Below are 21,338 nucleotides of genomic sequence, written 5' to 3' on the forward strand. Positions count from 1 at the left end.
CATGGCCGACGACTTGTAACTTTATCATACATATATATAGAACGTCCAAGAATTTGAGTGGTGTAGTTGTCAATAAATGGGTAGAATTGGTGAATGTTACACGTGCGTAAAGTGATCACTTAAACCAGCCTATGACGGTCGTCAGCCACGTAAATGCTCAGACTTCCATATTCTTCTTCGTCTATGTCAAGATGTCAATAATAATATGATAATATCTCCAGCTATTGGAGATAATCCAGATTTTTATTATTTAAAAGTATGGACAACATTTTGTATGTATCCAAATTCTTGTTCCCAAATATTTTATATAAACATATATGTATAACCTTTATTATGTACACCTCTGAAGTGTAGTGATAGTATATTTGGTTACCATACTGAAGGTCCTGGGTTCGATTCCCAAGTGGGACAAAATACTTTATGGAAAGATATTTGTGTTAGTGATTAGTTATATTTTTTCCATTGAACATGCTTCTTACCATATGTTTTGTTGTATATATTATTTAACCATTTTTTTATAAATTTCATTGCTTTATATTTTATTATTTGTAACATTCTTTTCTGTTTTTCAGTCCTGTTAACCTTTATCCCATGTCCCAAAATGAGTAATGGAAACTCCTTCCTTCTAACCCTTATCCGCACCCAATGGTGCATAGGGCTCTGCATCGTATTGACGGAATGTTATCTTGTTTGTTACAAACATTTAGAAAAAGTGATCACTCTTGCGCTTTAGGGACCAGTCCAGGGTAATATTAAATAAACATAAGAGTGTAAATTCACGTTTATTTATTATCATCCCCCTCTGGGAATCAAACCCGGTAATAGAAATTAGGTATTATTATATATGTGATTGATGTATACATACGAATAAAAAAATCATCAGCCTCACTTTAGAAAGTAAAAATATAATAGACCCAAACACTTTAAAAATAAAGTAAAATTAAACTACAAGCATATACATACCATACCACTGTTCCTCAAACTTTTTTCTATTCAAGATACACCTACCAAATGAAGAAATTTCAGAGGTGCATATTTATCATTTTTTGGTAACATATTAAACATATTTTGTTTAATGCGAAATGTGAGCCTACTTAACTAAGCACAGGCAATAAAAATTTGAAGCAATTGTGTTATTTTCACAAAACTATACTTTGTCAGCGGCACACCAACTAATCACCACGGTACACCAGTGTGCCGCGGCATTTTGCGGAACAATGTACTCTACAATAGAAAACTAAACAAGATAACACCCTTGCACCGCTTAAATATATACATATGTTCCCCAGTAACATATTTTTGAATATATAACATGCTACCAAAAATTACTGAATAATTAAATATTAACAACAACAAAAAAACAAGTCTCTCTCAAAGAACAAGAGTTCAGTCTCTTTTTTTGGAGAGGCTCAGCACAACTAAAATTATAAGATTGTATTAAGTAGAAATCGTGAAAAATGAAACTATATTAAATAAAATAAAATTATTATACCTTATTCCACATAAAGGCCAAATTATGAATTATTAAAAAAAATAGAAATCCAAAAAAACCTGAATTCTAATAATAATTTATTAAATAACATATTGTTTCAAAATTCTCACCTTTGCTATCCATTTTTCCTTTGTTTTCAAACTCCGCCCCTTGACTAACCCTATCCCCGTAACTTTCCCCTCTCCTTATTTATAGAACAATTTTATATTTTACATATATTTTAGGTATCATTCAAACCTGACGATGGAAGTTTAGCTTCCGAAACTAGTAGTCTTTAATAGAACTCAAGTGGTATAAAAACAAGTGTTTCTTTAATCATATTTAATAATATAAAAATAAAATAAAATGCATGTAATATTTTTAAATAAATAAATAAAATGTCACCGGCCACTTTTTGTTTATTTATTTTAAAATATTACTTATTTAAAAAATAAAATATCACCGAGCACTAAGCTTTCGTTACGAACGGTTGACATGTCGTACTATTTGCTGAAGTTAGATTGTTTAAGAAACCGGTCCTAAAGGGGGTTACGTTTGCCGTGTCAGTGTGTCAGGTGAAAGTGCGGCTTGAGAAGATTGCGCCTTTGAAAATAAATCTAAAATTAAGAAATAAGGGTGACAAGGCCACTTGACACGTGTCCCCTCACGAGCGTTAATGCGACTCAAACGTACGCTATGACGTCTCGGAGAGAGGAAAAGTGAGATAAACGCTTTTTTACTTTCCGAATCTTAATATACTACCCTCATAAGTAAGGTTTTACAGGAAACGTATTTAAAAGCATGATTTTTTCACCCCAAGATTTATACTATTACAATACATTTAATGTTGTTTCTAGTAAATGGATATAAAATTTCAATTTTAAATATTCAATCTCAAATTATATGTCAGAGCAGAGGTTATATATGTGACAGACACCATGACGTAGTTGAGTTGACGCTTGTCTGCGAATCTGGCGTTGCTGGTTCGATTCCCGCATATGGTAAAATGCATTCAAGAAAAATATTTTTTATTGGTCTGGGTGCTAGTTTTTTTTTGCTGGGTGCTTTTTTACACATTCACTTTCCGTATCCTTACTATCCTACTTGTAGGTAGGATATAATATTTAGACTTCTAAAAACAGGATTTCCGCATAATACCTAAAAAATAAGAAATAACATTCTACTCATTTACAAATGTAGTTTTTTTAATATGGAATGTAGTGTATTGTTTATTTAGTTTTATGAAGCCTTTTGCACAGAAAATTGTTTTATTTCTAGGGACACTGAGGTCCTGGAGAATTTTTAACTCTGAAAATACCAATATTATAATCATCCAACTCTGGGATTATCGGGTTAGTACACTATTTATTATTTTGAATTAATGCACTTTATATTACCTTCGAACTGATATACCAACGAAAAAATCGACAGATAATAACCAAATTTATCTTTATTCATAATTTTATCTTTGCATACGAATTTTTATCTTTAACTTTTTTTAAACTTTTATCTTCTTCTGCTTCTTTCCTTCCAATCACCCCTTCAGTCAACTTTCTTGATAATTAGAAGAAATAGAAGAGTTTCTTTGAAAATAATAATCTTTTATGGTAAATGTGTGCATTTATATATTGATATAATATGTAAATAGAGAGGAAAATATGATAATCAGCAATAGATGTAAAATATCTAAACTGAATTTCATTAAAAATGTTTTTAAAAGTTTTCGATGAAAGTTTCAAGTGAAATGTTTCTTTCATATCATGTAAAAACACTTAAGTTTAAAGCCGCAGTTTCACATTCCAGGCTAATTAAATTGAGTTAAATGGTTTTATCCTTTCAGGACGTTATTTAAGGATAATTTAATTCACCCCCATAAATCGAATACTTCCGAGCCTAAATTAAGATGGCATAAAAGCCATGAAAGATAATTTTCTTGAATAGACTAAAACAGCAGCTTTTAAACATCCCATTTGCCTCTTTACAAAGACTTCCATAATAAACTGGTGATCTTGTAGAATACGTCGTCAACTGAAAGACGTTTACGGTAACCGCAGTTAACCGTTTATAAAAGCGATCATTCTTGCTAATTTAATAGAGTAGCAAATCAATAAAAATGAAACGGGTTTAATTGTTATTACTGTTGTAAATAACAATTAAACCCATTACTATAATCTGTTGATAGCGGCCATCTAAAAAGCTTAGAACCTATCATCGGTTAGTTAAAGTGAACGATTTATGTCGAATGTAATATTTCATCTTGAATGATTAAGTATTGTCAGTAAAATGACTGATCAAAATATGAGTTTAATAAAAAAAATGTTTTTAAAGCATCTCCTCGTTTGCAAAATAATTCCGGAAAAATATTAGATACATTTCATGAAGATCTCTACAAACTAAAAATAAAACTTACTCAACTTAACTATAGATAATGACGAGAACTCCCACGTGAAAGACGGTATCAATTGAAGGGTACAAATATATAAACACCTCCCGAAATTTAAGTAGTGTGGTTATCAATGGTGAACGTTACGCGTGTATAGGGTAATCACTTAAACCAGCCTATGACTATTAAAAATTCATCATTTGTATTAGACCACTGCTTGAGTTTTATTTCACATGACTAGCTTCAAAAACTACAAAATTTTTCATCGAGAGGTGACCACAAAAAATACCAATACCCGAATGATGTTTTGCCTTATAGTTAGTATGATCACTTATAGATGAAAAAATCTGTAGTTTTCGAAACTAGTCGTGCGAAATAAAACTCATTTAGTAGTCTAATAAAAATATTTCATTTTTAGTACATAGGCATAGATTTTTCAATAGCCATTGAAGTTCTCTATCAATGTTGGACCAATATAACACTCTGTAGATGAAATGAAACCCTGATTTTGAACGTAACATACATGTTTTGTGATTATTGATGTGGAAATTTATTCGTGTTCTTGGGAAATGTCACAAATGTTATGACAGAATTCTACATGAAATTGAAAACGAGCTATCAATTTAACGTAGAATTCCATTAATTTATCTGTTTAAGCTTATCATTTTTATCTTCTCTTATCTGAATACTCAGCGGATCCAATATAATAACATGTTTTCGTTGAATGCATTTTACCGAGTACAATACATGTTAATTTAATCCACCAGCCGCGTGTCGCTTTGACGTAGAATATCAACACATGCGATATTGCAGAGATATATAATAGATATGTGATTCAGGCAATGTTCTATTGTAGTCGAGATAACGGTCCGACGGCAGTGAATCTGTTGCTTATGTGCATCCATCTGCATTGTGATGAAACTCCAAAACGCAGGAGCTGAAGTAATTGGTAATTACGCCCCATGTATCTCATCTGCTTGCATTGTGCGCGCCGATATGAAGACGTGATAATGACTACGTGCAACTATCGGATTCCGGCGTCATACTCTCGGCGCTACGGGCGTTTTGGAAACAGATGGAATAACGAGTACCTACCCATCTGATAATGATAATAGGGTAGTGTCACTAACGATGAGTACCGGTGCGGTGTTAACGTTCTCCAGCATTTAAGGGACTTGAAAATATTTTAAATATTTATATATATATATATATATATATATATATATATATATATATATATATATATATATATATATAAATATATATATTTATATATATATATATATATATATATATATATATATATATATATATATATATATATGTATATATGTATATATATATAAAGAAGGATGACAGCAGACTGAATGCAGTCTAAATACGATCCCTCAGACGAATGTGCGGCAAAACGATGTTTGATAGATGTTCGAATGATATAATAAATAAGGTAAGAATGTAAGGCTGAGATAAGCATTATCGATAAAATTAAGAAAGGTGTGTTGAGATGGTTTGGATATGTGGAACGTATGAGTGAGGAAAGAACGGTTAAACAAATTTGGAAAAAGAAGCAGATGAATACCGAGGAAAACTTGGTAAAATCAGGTATGTAAAACTACTTGAAAGCAGCCGGGTCAAGAGTCGTAATAATCGTCGAGTATGCATGAGGAGATACATGAATGTAGAAGGGGCGAAGAATGTTTGCAAAGACATTCAAAGAGTGGTGTGACGTTCGATTTTCTCTGCCTACCTCTGCGGGGAAGCGGCGTGATGGTTAGTTAGTTAGTTAGTTAGTTCCTGAACTTAAATGTGAGTAGTTGAATTATCAACAACAACAAAAACAAATGCCAACTTTTACCTCCTCATATTTTTTAATAAAAAAACCACTTCATAACCTTTACATACTCAACGGACGTTTTAAAAATTATGAAAAGTATAAAAAAAATGTTTTTAATTTAAGTTTCACTTGGTGAATACCTTTATTTGTTATAATCTATTGTTGCACGTGTTTCGATGCATTCCGTTTAATTTTCCAACACCGTATGTGAAGCTAAGTCTATTTTAGAGTTGTGTCTTTGGGACGTTGAAGAATGAAGAGTCCATAAATATATGACGTAGAGGAGGCGAAAACTATTTGCAAGATTTATGCCTACGAAGAAGCGATGTGATATTTAGTTAGTTAGATTTATATGTATCGGAAAACGAATAATTTGAGTGAGTTGACATATGAATAATTTCATATGTCAACCTTGTCTTTAATAGAAAGATCAAAGAAGTAAACGTGAATTGATTACAATTATTGATAAGAATCAAAGGATTAATCCAGCTCTTCGTGTAATCAATTCCCGGAACTTTATCAAACTCTAGTTTTAGAGCAAGCATTCAAATTTTAGTTGTCTATTGATTAACGATCATGGATTTGATTTAAACTTCGTTTGAATATGATTTAACCTAAATCAGTTTCCGATACTAAATTTGTAAAGCGTTATCATTTGTCCATTGGAGTTTATCTTGTAGATGCTAATAGATAAAGGGGACCCTTTTAGATTAAGCTACTTAGGGGAAACTTGGTTCACAAGATGATCGACTTAGTGTAATAACATAATATTATCTCATTTAGCACTTTCGGGCCTATAAACACTTTAATTAGATATCTACTACATCTGTGGTGAAATATTGAATGTCCACTCAATCTTAATATTCGAAGCTTCGAAGACTGCAACAAATGACGCGTAGTTTATTCCTTTATTCGAATCACATACTAAAAAAATACAATTGACTGTATCGTAAAGTTTCCTGAGAGCCTTAATCAAGCTTACCTCTTTTACAAGGCATCTGGTTCGCGCCGCCCAGGACGACCACTGCTGACAATTCGTCGGCAGTTCTCGTCAGAACTTCTGATCTGACTCGGGAGGGTGCTGGCAGCAGACAGAAAAGCCTGGAGACAGTTTGTGGATTCCATATGCTCCACCTAGGGAGCGAATATGGTTTAATAGTAATAATAAAGTTTACCTTAAATAATTATTTTAATTGCTTTATGAGAAAAAATCCAAAACATATTTTTCTCTTTTTTTTCTCAGTGCAAGAATGATTTTTTTTTTTAAAAAAAACCCTCAAAAATTCAAATTCAATATGCGTAAAAAAATTGTCATGCTATTCCACAACTTGAATGCCAAATACTTTAATGATAATGTTAGTTATAATTATGATAATATTAATTAATATGAACGATATAATTTTAGTCTCATTGAAATAAACTTCATTACGTAAATGCTTCTAATATTGTTGATAATCGATATGATTTTAAAGGAATTGCACGGTTCGCAACACGAGCATCCTAGTAAACCTCTGGCATAATAATAATAATAATCGAAAATGATACAGATCATTGCATGAAGCTTACATTATACAGGATGAATCAAATAAATCCTGTCATCTTCTGTTTTCGCAACACAACATAAAAAAAGAGTGTGATTTCATATTTATGATAGATGCATGAATTTAGTGGAATATTTTTCAAGAAAGTTTTTTTTTAAACGTATCTATACACATTGTTTTTTTGGTCACCTTAATTTATTATTACCATTTATTAATCAATCTTCTTTACAGAATATATGTATGTAAATAAGATGTCTTATTGCTAGGAAACAATATCTTTTAACTAACCAATAACAAACTACTCAATGTTTGAACCTTATACAGTCGTTTGAAATTAATGGGCAGATAGTGCTTGTAAAATGATAAAAAACAGAAATTGCAATATGAATGATTAAATAATTATTTCACCGTTTATTTTTTTTTCCAATCCTTATCCGCACCCAGTAGTGACAGGGCACTGCATCGTATTGACGCAGTATTTTCTTGATCGATACTCACATGATCACTCTCGCGCTTCAAGAACCAGTCCAGGGTATTATTAAATAAACATTATGAATATTATAGTCTAAAATCACTAATATTTATTTTCAACCCGAACCCGAGACCTCCAGCACGGTAGCAAAAAACGCTAACCATTACACCACAGAGGCAGACAATTTATGAAAACAAAAGAGTTAACGGGAGTAGGATCAAGAAAAGATTTGAGAGGGAGAGATGAAAAACCAAGAAAGGACGATATTATGGACAGTTAAGGTTTCATGGGTAGTTTCAGGCATGAATAGATATTCATTTGAAAACTTTGATTCCTTTATTAAAAGAATACAATATGTTTTATTTTTTCAGCTTTCCTTCACTTAAAGTTATCTAGAAAAGCAACAACCTGTATATTATACCTTTATGCATTTAAGAAAATTGCATCAAACCCCTATTACGTTATTCTCTTAAACAGAGTCCTTAGCATTCAAGGAGCTTGTAAAATAACATGGCACTTGACAAAAACCCGCTAAAAATATGATATACAAATATTTTACACCCTGATGTGGGAAAAGTTTTTTTTACCAATGTGCATTTTATAATGGAAGTTGTTCTTAATATTTTCACCTGCAGTCTCAGGTTACCGCATCCTATACAATTTGACCTAAATCAGATATCTGCTGGATGCATTCAAATTAGATGTTTAGTGTATCAAAACTCCTTGATTGCCATTTTGTGGGGCTCTATGCCGCTGACATGACTTTTCTGATATTGCAATATATGCAGAGAACGGATTTTATTTTTAACCAGGGAAAAGTTTCCTATGGGAAATCTCACGGTTCCCCTTTATAACATTGTTTATGTACATAGAAATACCTTTTTATTGTACATTCGGTTTATTTTCCAATTTCGTTTACAATGGCGCATCCCTATTACTATTAATTCATTTATTTATTTTTGTAAGTGAAGCTGTACGACATTTTTTTACAAAATTGAAAAATAGTCATGCAACTAATAAATACACTATGACTATTCACAAAATGAGTATAAAAAGTTTTTGCTCTTAAGTGTGAATTAATTTAATAGATGGAAAAAAATTGTTACACTTTGTTAAATTAAAAACACTTAAAAATATAACTTACTACGGAAAATCAATGATGAATTTTAACGTAATAAATAACAAAATTCTATTTTATGTATTAGTTCCTGAAATATAACGCTTATAATTACATAACAATACGCTACTTTATAAGAAGGTACATATAATTAACTGTCCACCTAAATACTGTAATTATTATTGCATTTGGCTACTATGCTGAAGGTCGCAGGCTCGATTCCCAAGAGTCAAAATTAATATAAGTTATTTGCTCTAGTATTTATTCAATGCAATCCTGGACGAATGCCTGAAGCGTGAGACTGATCACCTTGCCGTCATATAATTAACGATCAACTTAACATTCCATCAATTTGATGCACTGCCTTATGCAACGTTAGTGGTGGATAAGGGGAAAAAATAATATCTAAATATAATACTTATAATCGTGTTTTAATGTTGTGGGGAATCGAACCCTGAAGCTCAAATTAGAAGTCTACGACATAACTGCAATCCTTGTAAGGATGTGAATTATATTATATTTAAGAAAGGGAAAAATATATGAATAACAGTGTAATTTTAGCAAAAAATATATTATGCGTAAAATATAATTTATTAAATATCATTTAAATGGTTATCTTTAATATCGTTTAATGTTTTATTCGAAGAAAACTTGTATAATAATTATATTTTAAAATCAACGGTAGTAGTTCGTAGGATTATGGTGGAAATATTTTAGATTTTTCCGTTCCGCTGATAAAGCCAATTTCCAAATTCCTTCAAGGATAATACTAAATTTAAATTCCACTCAGTTGAGGAAGAATGCGAGCCCAAGGACTTGCGATGATAAAAATAATGTGGATTCATCCCTTAATTTTCTGACTATTTAGATACTTCCTATTTGTATATTAACTTTTGCTTCCAACAAAATCTCTCGATTTCAAATTGATATTTTAAAATTAATGTGTTGTACATTTTATATATGTATTTTAAAGTAGGTATCATTTTCATTAATTTATTAGAATAAGGCTAATCTGGATATATTTTATGAGATGGCTAAATAACCTTGAATTAGGTAGAGTATATTAATTATTCAAAGAGGTTTTACGTATATCCAACAATTCATTACCGAGTTGTAGCCAAGACGAAAAAATATCCTAGTTTATCCGTATAGAAAATATCGTATTGAATTTTACTACGCGGAAAAGTAGGTTAACCAACTTTATTGATAAATTTGATGTGCAACATAAAATAATATTTACGATTTTCCGTAACTTTATAAACTCTAAGGTCGTCTTTTATAAGACCATAACATTTTCCAATAAACCTACATTCTTTTGTTTAATACCGTAAGTCAATTGAATGGATGCATCACAGAATACGCTTTAAAAAATGTATGTACAAATTATCATAAAGTTAATAAAATAATAACGTTGATAGTTATGATAACTGACGTGAATAGTTATGAACCTTAATTTGTTTGTATAAAAATGCTTCCAAAGTAAACTTTAGTGTCGGATTGTGGTCCCGTGGCTAGTGTCGCGGACTCTTAAGTCAGAGTTTCTCGGTTCGAACCCACTTTACCACAATTTGATATCAATTTCTAATAATGAACCGCTTAGGCTCACAGAAATAGTATAAAATTGAAACATATATATGTATATTTTTTTGTTGTTGATAAACACTCATAATTGAGTGAGCACATTGCATATACATATAATATGTTCCTTTCACACTTTGTTTTTATGGATACAAATACTCATTTGTTACAAAATGAAATTATATTATTCTACTGTTTTTTTCTGGACTAAGTAGTCCAGAAAAAAACATCAAAACAATTGAATATTTATGAAATTAATAAATAAAAACTATTATTTAGTGATATTTTTTGACATCAAATATGAAGAAGAATATGGAAGTCTGGGCATTTACGGGGCTGACGACCGTCATAGGCTGGTTTAAGTGATCACTTTACACACGTGTAACATTCACCAATTCTACCCATTATTGACAACCACACTACTCAAATTCTTGGAAGTTCTATATATATGAACCAATTTAGAAACCTTGTTCTTGAATCACTAGAACTTCACTAGAGACATCTATTGGTGAGATGTAAAGAAGCTTTTTTTTTACTCAAAATATTATTTATTGATTTTCAGAAATTAAAATTTTATTGAAATGTTGACCATTATGGAATATAAGAGAGTACACATTTATATAGATTAAAATTTGGTAAATACATATAAAAAATATAAAGGAACAAATGAAATATTAAAAAAGCAACAAATTCAAAGAACTTTTTTAACATTTTGCAAAGGAAAAGTAAATTATTCGTTTGTATAATGCTTTCATCACATTGACAATAATTTAATGATGGAGTTCTGTGACAACAATGGCCAACAGATTCCATTATTATTTATAACTGTATTTTCAATATTTCGCACCGTTATTGTATGGTTCTAGGGAAATCTAATTTATATTACATCTTTTTGTGACCAGATTTCATGTGTACGCGTACAACGCCATTGTATAAATTGTTTATTCGGATACATCAAACAAAGCAGATATGCTAATTTAGATAGCTCTCAGAATTCAGAAGAGAACTGTGCTGATACAAATTATCATAACACAGCAGGAAGAAACACGGTAATCACATTTTTATACATTTTATACGCGTGGCCCGGAAACATAATTGGATGTTGTCCGAACTCAAAGGAGATAGGGAGAATTATTTTGCACGCACAAAAGGATGTCGCTTCCTTTCTCCTTGGAAAATGTCATCGCTTGGTGAGTATGCTACAAGCACTCGGATGAAATTGATATTTTTCCCGTCTCGCGTTTTCCTACGAAATGTAAAACATACTCAAGAATGTCCTTATAGGTACCTATGCGAATACAATTAACGTAGATTTTTCTTGTATGTAATTTTAGTGATATTTATTTTCACTCGAAACATTACAAAAAACATTATTGTTTCAAATAAATATCACTTTTATATAACGTCTACTTTTATCAATAAATTATTATGTTAACCGAAAAGATCCATTTGTTTTTTGTCTTAAAATAATATCAAATTATATTTCTTATTTTGAGTTTTGTTTTGGATCAAAACTAAGACAAATGGTCTAAGAAAAAGTTTCTACTCATTTTATTTTCGAGCGTACATCAAAAGTCAGTCATTTACTTTATAGATTTTTATTTTTATAGATTGTTAGTAAAATTACACTTAGAAAGAAAAAAAATCATTAAATTTTTCTTGCTAAATACCACTATTTTGAAATAGTATTTAGAAATTGTGGTATATACCGAGTTAAAATTTAATTTAAAATGGATAGTACTACAAAATGTCTGCCGAATCATTTAATGAAGGATGAAATTATATTTATATGTACATCCGCATCAAAAAATAATTGTATTTGGACTATAAAAGAAAGTAATTAATATGTCGGAGAAAAAACTAGAAAAGTACATTGTGTGTATTAATTAAACATATAAAATAAAGGTTTCTTTACCACATCTAATTTCTTTCATTAGTAATTTTATTATTCGGAACCTGAGAAAAGTTTTTGCGAGTTATTTTCAAAGGAATCAGCTCCCTCGTTAGTTCTCCGACTGAGGCAGTGTTTTTTGTTAGACTAGCTTTCTAGCTACCTTCCTAGTTCACTAGCTTCCTACTTCCTAGCTTGCCCGTTCTCTGGCTCTCTAACTCTTCGTACATAAATCTCTCTTACCCGCTTCCAACCATAACTCTGTCCACCAATACCTCAGTTAATACAATAACATCCTTACGTTTTCGCCCAATTAATTTTGTTGTTTTATCTCAGTTACCGCTCTCGTTACCATTCCTAATCGCATTTCTCAAACTTGCCAAACATGCCAACTTTGCACATGCCAACTTATATGGAAAATATTAAAAGAAAACTTCCATTCAACGAATTAAATTAAAAAATAACGTTTCGATTCAAAATAAAGTTTACATAATAAGTTATAAATGAATATGACAAGTGTATTTGTAGCAGTATGTACAAAACTATGAAACATTTTTTGACATTTCTACACAGATGAAGAACACTTTGGAAGTCTGAGTATTTACAGGACTTATGACCTGTTATCAAAATAATTTCAGGTTTTAATATATAATATAAAATTAATGTATTTAAATTATTCCAGATTTAATTTTTTGGGACAAGTCAAGTCCTGTTATTTAAAAAAAAAACATTTATTTATTTGGCAGTCACTTTGTGGTTTTGAATCTAAAAAACTATTTTCAGTTTTAGTTTTACTCAGTATATACCACTATTTATTATAATCTATTATGACACGTGTTTCAGTATATAATGGTATTTGAAAATGATGCGGAATGCATCAAAGCACGTGTTACAATAGATTTTCAGATATAGTGGTGTTTTCTAAATAAAACTGAAATTAAAAATTAAAGATAAAAAAACGTATTTTTTCAATAACGTTTAAAATATTCTAAGACAACATTTCTAATCCATAATCTAAACATTATGAAATGTAGGTAAATCAAAATTATGCTGTGGTTAAAGAATGTTTAATTTTTTACTAAAACTTCATCACCTATGTAGTGGTTCATAAACTAGGCGATGCCGTTGCCGTGGTAACCTTATCGACACCATGGAAATATCCCCGAAATGGGAGATGTATACTGTAGATGAAGTGAGGGCAGTGAAACAGCTAGCAGCAGTAGTGATATTCCCACTGATCCGGGATGAATCCAAACCAATCTAGGATAAATCTCTCACCGCTAGTCTGCGGTCGCTGTATCTAGAGCTTCAAACCATATAATATACATACATACACAGGTTAAATCTATGACTATTTCTCATTTATATTTCTCACTAAGAAATTGACCATTTATTATTCCAACCAAACATGTTTTTCATAGTAAAAGGATATTTGATGAGTATTTTTTTTCAGCTAGTTAAAATTTTATCTGCTTTGATAATGAAACCAAAAAAACAAAACAAAACACAACCAATGTTTTTTTCAATGAAATCACCCGCAAAACCTTTACTTTTAGAGGCTTGTCTGCTGGTAGAATAGTAAGGATAGGGAAGGTAAATGTAAAAAAATACACCACAAACACCCTAACCAATAGAAAATATTTTTTCTTGGATTTACTTTGTTTATTAGCGGGAATCGAACCCATGACGCCAGTGACGTCTTGTCAACTACGCCACGGTTCTTCTGCCTCAAATCCCCACCCCAGTAGTGCATAGGGCACTGCATCAGTGTTAGCTTTAACACTGATTTTGAATATCATGGCAAGGTAATTATCCTAAGCTCTAGGTTTTAAGATATTGGTGGGGAAAATATTTAAGACAACATATATGCAACGAGTCCAGGGTGAAAAAAAAATATTTATTTTTTATTCTATCCAGAAGTAATATCTTATACTTTGAGCTCATTTCCTTCTTTGTCCAATTAAATTTATTGCAATTCTCTCTCAGGCCTGGAACGCAGTATTGATTTAATGATGATGAAGTCAACACCACCTCGAACCAATCTGGTGAATATGCGTTTTTGGTTTTCGAATAGTCTTTTAACTACACACGTTTTTATTGTATGATTTTTATTATTTTTTAAAAATGCGTGCAGTATAGTTGCGTGTGAATTTACCCTAACGGGTTGTTATAACTGGTTATATCCGTGTTGCGATTTTCCGGGATGGTGAATATGTCATGTTCTAATAAATATTTCACTATGTCACTATCTCTATACCTCCTGGTATACGCTAGCTTTACGTTTCAATAGTATGGAAGTTTGCATAATCCAACCGTAGTGATTCTATTAGCGAATTTCACTATTTTGGGCACATTCGGTATTCCGCTAAGCTTCTCAGGGTTAGCGTACGTTCTAAGAATAGTTACATATTAAATCAGTTTAATCATACTTTGTTTTCATCTATCAATGCACCATGATTTGAACTTTTATTTTTGCAGTGCAATAAATATCAAAAAGTAAAAAAATTATGTTCCCTGACATTTGTATTTGATAAATTGATGGCTCAACATTCAACGATAGTAAATATTGAAATTCACATTTGTTTCAATTGATCTGTTTAAAGGAGATTGTGCCAATGACGAACAAACTACTCCAAAATATCGTAAGAGATTTGTGAATTATAAAATATGATTGATTTTTTACTAAAACCAATTATTTAAAAAATCGAAGAAACTATTTTAAATTTTTTACATTTAACTAACATTGATTGTGAATACGGTGAAATTTCGATATGTTTCTACTTATTTGTTATTGATACTCTTTTGAAAACTATGGAAGGTAAATTAGTTGTCGAATAAAAACTAATATGAATATCCATAATATTACTACAAAGGATACTCTTATAATTTAATAGCGTTACACAAACTAGTACGAGTACGGGTATGCAATCCCCAATTCCCAAAAATATCAGCAATATCTAGGGCACTCAGGGTTATATGCACGTACTTAACTAGCTTGTGTTAATCGGATGTACAAGTCATCGGGAATTTGTACGAATCCCTTAAAGAAAACAAGCGCAGTCAACTGCGCTTATTTTCTTTCAATTAATTGAAATCTGTTATTAAAATTCGTTACCATTTCATAAATATTATAAAAATTATTGGTCAAATTATAAGCTTAAATAATAAAAATGAAAATCTTATGTTCTAGCGTTTTCATGTGTGTGATTATTATCCAGGATTTGGACCTCACATACGAATAAAAGAGTTTCTGCTCAATAAAAAGCTTCTTTTCATCTCTCCAATAGAGAAGTTCTTGTGATTCGAGAACAATGTTTCAAAATTGGTTCAAATATATATATATATATATATATATATATATATATATATATATATATATATATATATATATATATATATATATATATATATATATATAAATGGGTAGAATTGGTGAATGTTACACGTATGTAAAGTGATCACTTAAACCAGCCTATGACAGTCGTTAGCCCTATAAATGCCCAGACTTCCATATTCTTCTTCATCTTTGATGAGATGTCCAAAAATAATATAATTATTTATTACACTTTTCTTATATATATTTTACTCGTTGTGATCTCGATTGAGATATTTTAATTAGATATTTCATTGAATAATAGTGGTACTCAAATTTTATAAACGCTATCATTGAGCCCATTAGAGCTGTCACCCTTTCTCCACTCCAACCCCTCGGTAGCAAATTTCTCTCAAGGCACTGCATAAACTAACCTTATTAGGGTTAATAACATTAATCTTCAAGGAACTTTTCGTTTCGGAGGTCCTTTAAGGGGTGAAGTAGGGAATATCGTATTATTAAATACTAGGCTTTATGTTACCCGGAATATTTTATTATAATATTTTGTTTCTTTATATAATTTAATAATTTTTGAAATCTGTACAAAATACATTTGTATGGTGATGACCGACGCAACTGACACAACTAATCAAACAAATTTTTATTATATTTAACCATAGATTTCTAAACTATCCTACGAATAACATTGTAACTACACATTCGTAAAAATACGACATAGAAATAAAACTGGAATAAATAAGAAAATCAAAAACTTTTATTATTATAGAATTAATAGTAACATTCTTTGGGTTTAAAAGATAACGTTGTAATGAAAAAAAAAGTAAAGGTACGTTAGGAAGATACTATGAAGCAGGGGGCGCAGGAACGACGCGAACACTGTTTTTTTCAGTCGTAATTTTTACGATAGTTTGGTATTCTAGGGTTAAACGCTTTTGTAGAAATATATACAACAAAGCTTCTTTGTAAGTAAGTTAGCATGTACAACAAAGTTAATGAAAACGGTGATGTCACAGTTATTTTAATAAAACATAATATTTACTGCTGTAAATATTTTTTCTTCTTCTTGTTCTTGCTGTAAATTCTTAGAAATACGATGCTCTCTATTCCAACATCCATTTTCAACAGGCATTAAAAATATGTTTAATTTTTATAAATTATTCAGCTTAAAGTTTTCGAACGGGCCTAAAGTAAACGCGGGATGCTGGAAAAAAATACGGACGTTTTTTCTATCGCTGACTTGTCAACTGACTTTTTAAGTAGCCGCCATCTTGTGCAAATGGAACATATTTCAGCCATTTAATGGCGGCAAAAAATTCTTTAAATAGTTGATAACCGTGCTAGAGTTGATAACCAGCTCGTTAGCGAGGAGTAATTTCTTACTAATTGGGTTATTACAACCTTAACCGCTCGTTAAAAATGAAACGGAAATGTGTCAGTGTGGCAGGCGCCATTTTTTCCTTTTGCTAATAAGCGCGGGAAAATATGAAATTCAATGTTACCGGCATGGAAATTGTTCCAAACACATGTTTGGCGTGTATCTTTATACTTTTAGGGTGAACTGAACTTTTAGCGTTTGTAATGTCCTTTTAAATGGAATTCATTTTCTCTCGCTTAACTAATACGTAAACTTTTTTATAAAAATTAAGTTCACCATAACAATCTTTCTTTACATTTAATATTATATAAACTTATTATTTATTAAGAAATTGATTATTTAACAGCAGTACAACTCAAAAGTAAAGAAAATTTTGGAAAACTAAATAATTTTTTTTAAATTTTGGTCTTAATGATTGTAACATGATTTTAATGATTCTACTATTTTGAACGTGTTATAAAATTATATTCAACTGCTCCTTCCGTACAGAGGAGATGATATCTTATGAAAACTATAAAATCAAAATTAGACAACAATAAAATCTTCATTAGAAAATATTTTATTTTGTATCTATTTGATTACATACGTTAGTCTGTTTTCATTTAACATTACTAATTTTAGTAATGTTTTAGTCCGCCTCCGTAGTGTAATGGTCAGCACGCTCGGCTACCGTTCTGGAGGTCCCGGGTTCGATTCCCAGGGGGGGTAAGAATAAATAAGAGTAATTTTTTCACTGTAATATTTATTCAATATTACCCTGGACTGGTACCTGAAGCGGAGGGCTGGTCACCTTTCCTTCATGTGTAAACGATCAAGATAACACTGCGTTTATATGACGCAGTGCCCTATGCACCATTAGGGTGCGGATAAGGGTTTTATTATTATTATTTAATTTTAGTATTCATTACATTTCAATAAAAACAATCATGATGGTAACTATCTTGTAAAAATGCAAATGTAAAAATGAATGGAGATACTAATGTCGCACATCTATTCAATTTGCCGACACTAAATCATGAAAATAAAAAATAAAAAATAAAAAAAACTTTATATTGTAATTCATTCATTTCTAACAAAATGTTTTAGTGAATTCATGAAAGCATTGTTATATAATGTAATATAATTACAAAATATAATTTTTATTTCTTTATTTTTTTTTTATTTTATGATTTACTGTCTGCAAATTTAATAAGTGCGTGACATTATTAATGATTATATTACAATGCTTTTATGAATTTGCTAAAACATTTAGTAAGAAATTAATGAATTCTCAAGGTTGTGTATATTTACATGTACACGCTTCTCATTAACGATTTCGGAACCCCTCAAAAATTGACAGCCAAATTCCTTCTAATTAGACATTTCAGAGTTTTCAATATTTCTTTCATAAGGCAATTATTCTACCGTAATTTTCAATGGGAATCCACTAGGTACAAGGTAAAAAATAAAAAATAAATCTCGTAAAAGTGCCCTTACTCGAAGTTTATTTTTATTTAGACTTGTTAATGACTTGCCCATTTTAAGTGTTCATTTAAATTTAAAGACATAAAGTTTTTGCGTAAGTGCCATCATAAAAAGTTTTTCAGTGGGAAAATATTCATGAAACAGAAATGACACAAGTTTAGAATAACACTCATGTTGTACAGAATCGTAAAAGGACATTCTGAGTAGCTACCTTCCTTCACAGATAAACTAATCCTAACCTACGCAACCCACGTTATTCGCGATAAACATGCACTCTAACTTTTGACTTTTAACTTTTTAATTGTCAAAACAAGTTCTTTTTTTTTCGTTAAAATGCTTCTTTTTTCCTACCCTTTAAAAATAAAATAATAGATTATTTAAAATAATCTACAACATTTTGATTGTGTCCAAATTCTTGTTCACAAATCTGGATTATCTCCGCTTAGGAGTTATTTTATAAATTTTTGACATCTCAACATAGATGAAGATGAATATGGAAGTCTGGGTATTTACAAAATTTCAAAGCAATTTGAATTACTTTGGTAGATGGTGAGATTGAAGATTTTGATCAAACGAACATTTACATTATTATTTAAAAAAGGGTTATATTATTATTTTTTGGCATCTCAAAAAAGATGAAGACGAATATGGAAGTCTGGGTATTTACATGGCTTACGATCGTCATAGGCTTGGTTAAGTGATCACTTTACACACGTTTAACATTCACAAATTCTACCTATGATTGACAACCACACTACTCAATTTGCGGAACCCCTAGATATATCAAACTCGTGACACAGTTTATGTGAGTTCACTTCCACCATCTATGTTGGAATAGGGAAAGCTTTTATTAAGCAATGACCCAGATATTTTATTTACAATATTTTGACCAAACACTTCTTCACAAATCTGGATTATCTCCACTTAGGAGTTATTTTATACATTTTTGAAAATAAAATACATCAATGAATTTTTCATATCATCAAATATGCAATAAATAATGTATTTGAAAAAAATGGTTTTGTTTTCTTAGATTGCTTATTCAAAATGAATAGAGCAGAGAAGCCATTTTTTGCGACATTCAACTTGGAAGTGTTATAAAAGAGTTTGGAAGAGAGTTGGAGCTCCTGTTGCATTCACACCTCCACTTTTCACACCTTGTAATTTAAAAGTCGTAAAGAAACATTCTGGTTGAAGAAAAGTTATACGTACCAAACTCCTGTCCTATTCACCAGCCATGGTAACTTATCCCAGTCTTCTGCAAAGTGTGTGCCGCGGCACACTGGTGTACCGTGGTGCTAAGTTGGTGTGCCGCGGAAAAAAGTCTAGTTTTGTGATGATACGAGTAACACACATAGAAAGAGCTGAAAACTACACGACCGAGGTGCTTTGATGCGCGAAGAGCGTGCGAATTGGGATCTTCGACTCTGACTACTATTAAATACAAAAAAAAATGGCTGAGGACGAAGAGATGAGAGCAGCCTTATCAACAATTGCTCCAAATTTTTATCACCTGTGTTAACTTAAATAGGCTCACAATTCGCATTAAATATTATACATTGTTTATGTATTCAGATTTTATCAATTTAACCCACGACTGCCCCTAGGGTCCATATAGGTCAGAAATTTTTGACTGCTTAACTGCCCAGGATTTTTTTTCTAATTTCCTATGTTTTTTCAAAATTGTAAATAAGAAATAACGGAATAAATGTAAACTGGTATGAAGCAGTATTGTCAGTGTTACAAAAGGAGTGTTGCAGGCCAAAAAAAATGAACGGTAGTCGAGCAATAATCAATAGTATAATAATTTACATTTGGGCCCATATGGACCCCGTGGGCATTGGAGGGGTTTTCATGGCCTGGGCAGTTAAGAGTTAAAAGTAAATCAATTTTAAATAAACTTAATTTTTTTCTTCGGTGTACCTCTAAAAATTCTTGATTTGGTAGGTGTACCTTAAACAGAAAAAGTTTGCGGAACACTGACTTATCCCATATACCGAACTATTGTTTTGCTTATATTGTAACATTGCCTACAGTACGGAATAAAGGAAAGTGAATCGTCGGAATAATGCTTCATAAAAAAAGTTGTCCGCCGCCATAGTGTAATGGTCAGTACGCTCGGCTACCGTTCTAGAGGTCCCGGTTTCGATTCCTGTTTCCCAGGGATGGGTCAAATAAATTAAAGTGATTTTTCTACTCTAATGTTTATTCAATATTACCCTGGACTGTTACCTGAAGCGGAGGGTTGATCACCTTTTTTCATGTGTTAACGATCAAGATAACACTGCGTTTATATGATGCAGTGCCCTATGCACCATTGAGATGCGGATAAGGGTTTGGAGACTATGAAGAAGAAAAAGTATGAAAATAGTTTTAAGTACTAAACAGATGGCACGGAGAAAAAAATCAATACTTATATTCAATAAATATTGAATTTTTATATTGAAATTATTCCCTAATATTTATTTTTACCCCGCTGGGAATCGAACCCAGGGCCTTCCAACATGATCACTAAACGCGCTAACCATTGAACTACAGAGGCAGGCAAACTTGAACTTAATATGAATTTATGTTAATTATTTTTATATCTAGAATTATAAATTCTGATTGATAATACACATTTTATCAATATTCGGTGTCAAGTTTTTTAATCACTCCAACTATTTAATTTTATAAAAACTATATTTTTTACTGGTTTTAAAAACCAGAAAAAATAAACGAGCCGATCAAAAAATTTCATCTCTTTTTTTCAATTGAATTTATATTGAATTGAAAAATTCGATTAGTCGTTAAAGTATGTATTCATCAAACTAATACACAATAAATAGCGCTCAATTCACATTTAATTTTCCGTCATAAAGTGTATGGGTAAGTGTGT

This window comes from Brachycentrus maculatus, unplaced genomic scaffold, assembly GCF_059751285.1.
Source record: "Brachycentrus maculatus isolate JH-2025_06_01 unplaced genomic scaffold, ASM5975128v1 h1tg000370l, whole genome shotgun sequence".
NCBI lineage: Eukaryota > Metazoa > Arthropoda > Insecta > Trichoptera > Brachycentridae > Brachycentrus > Brachycentrus maculatus.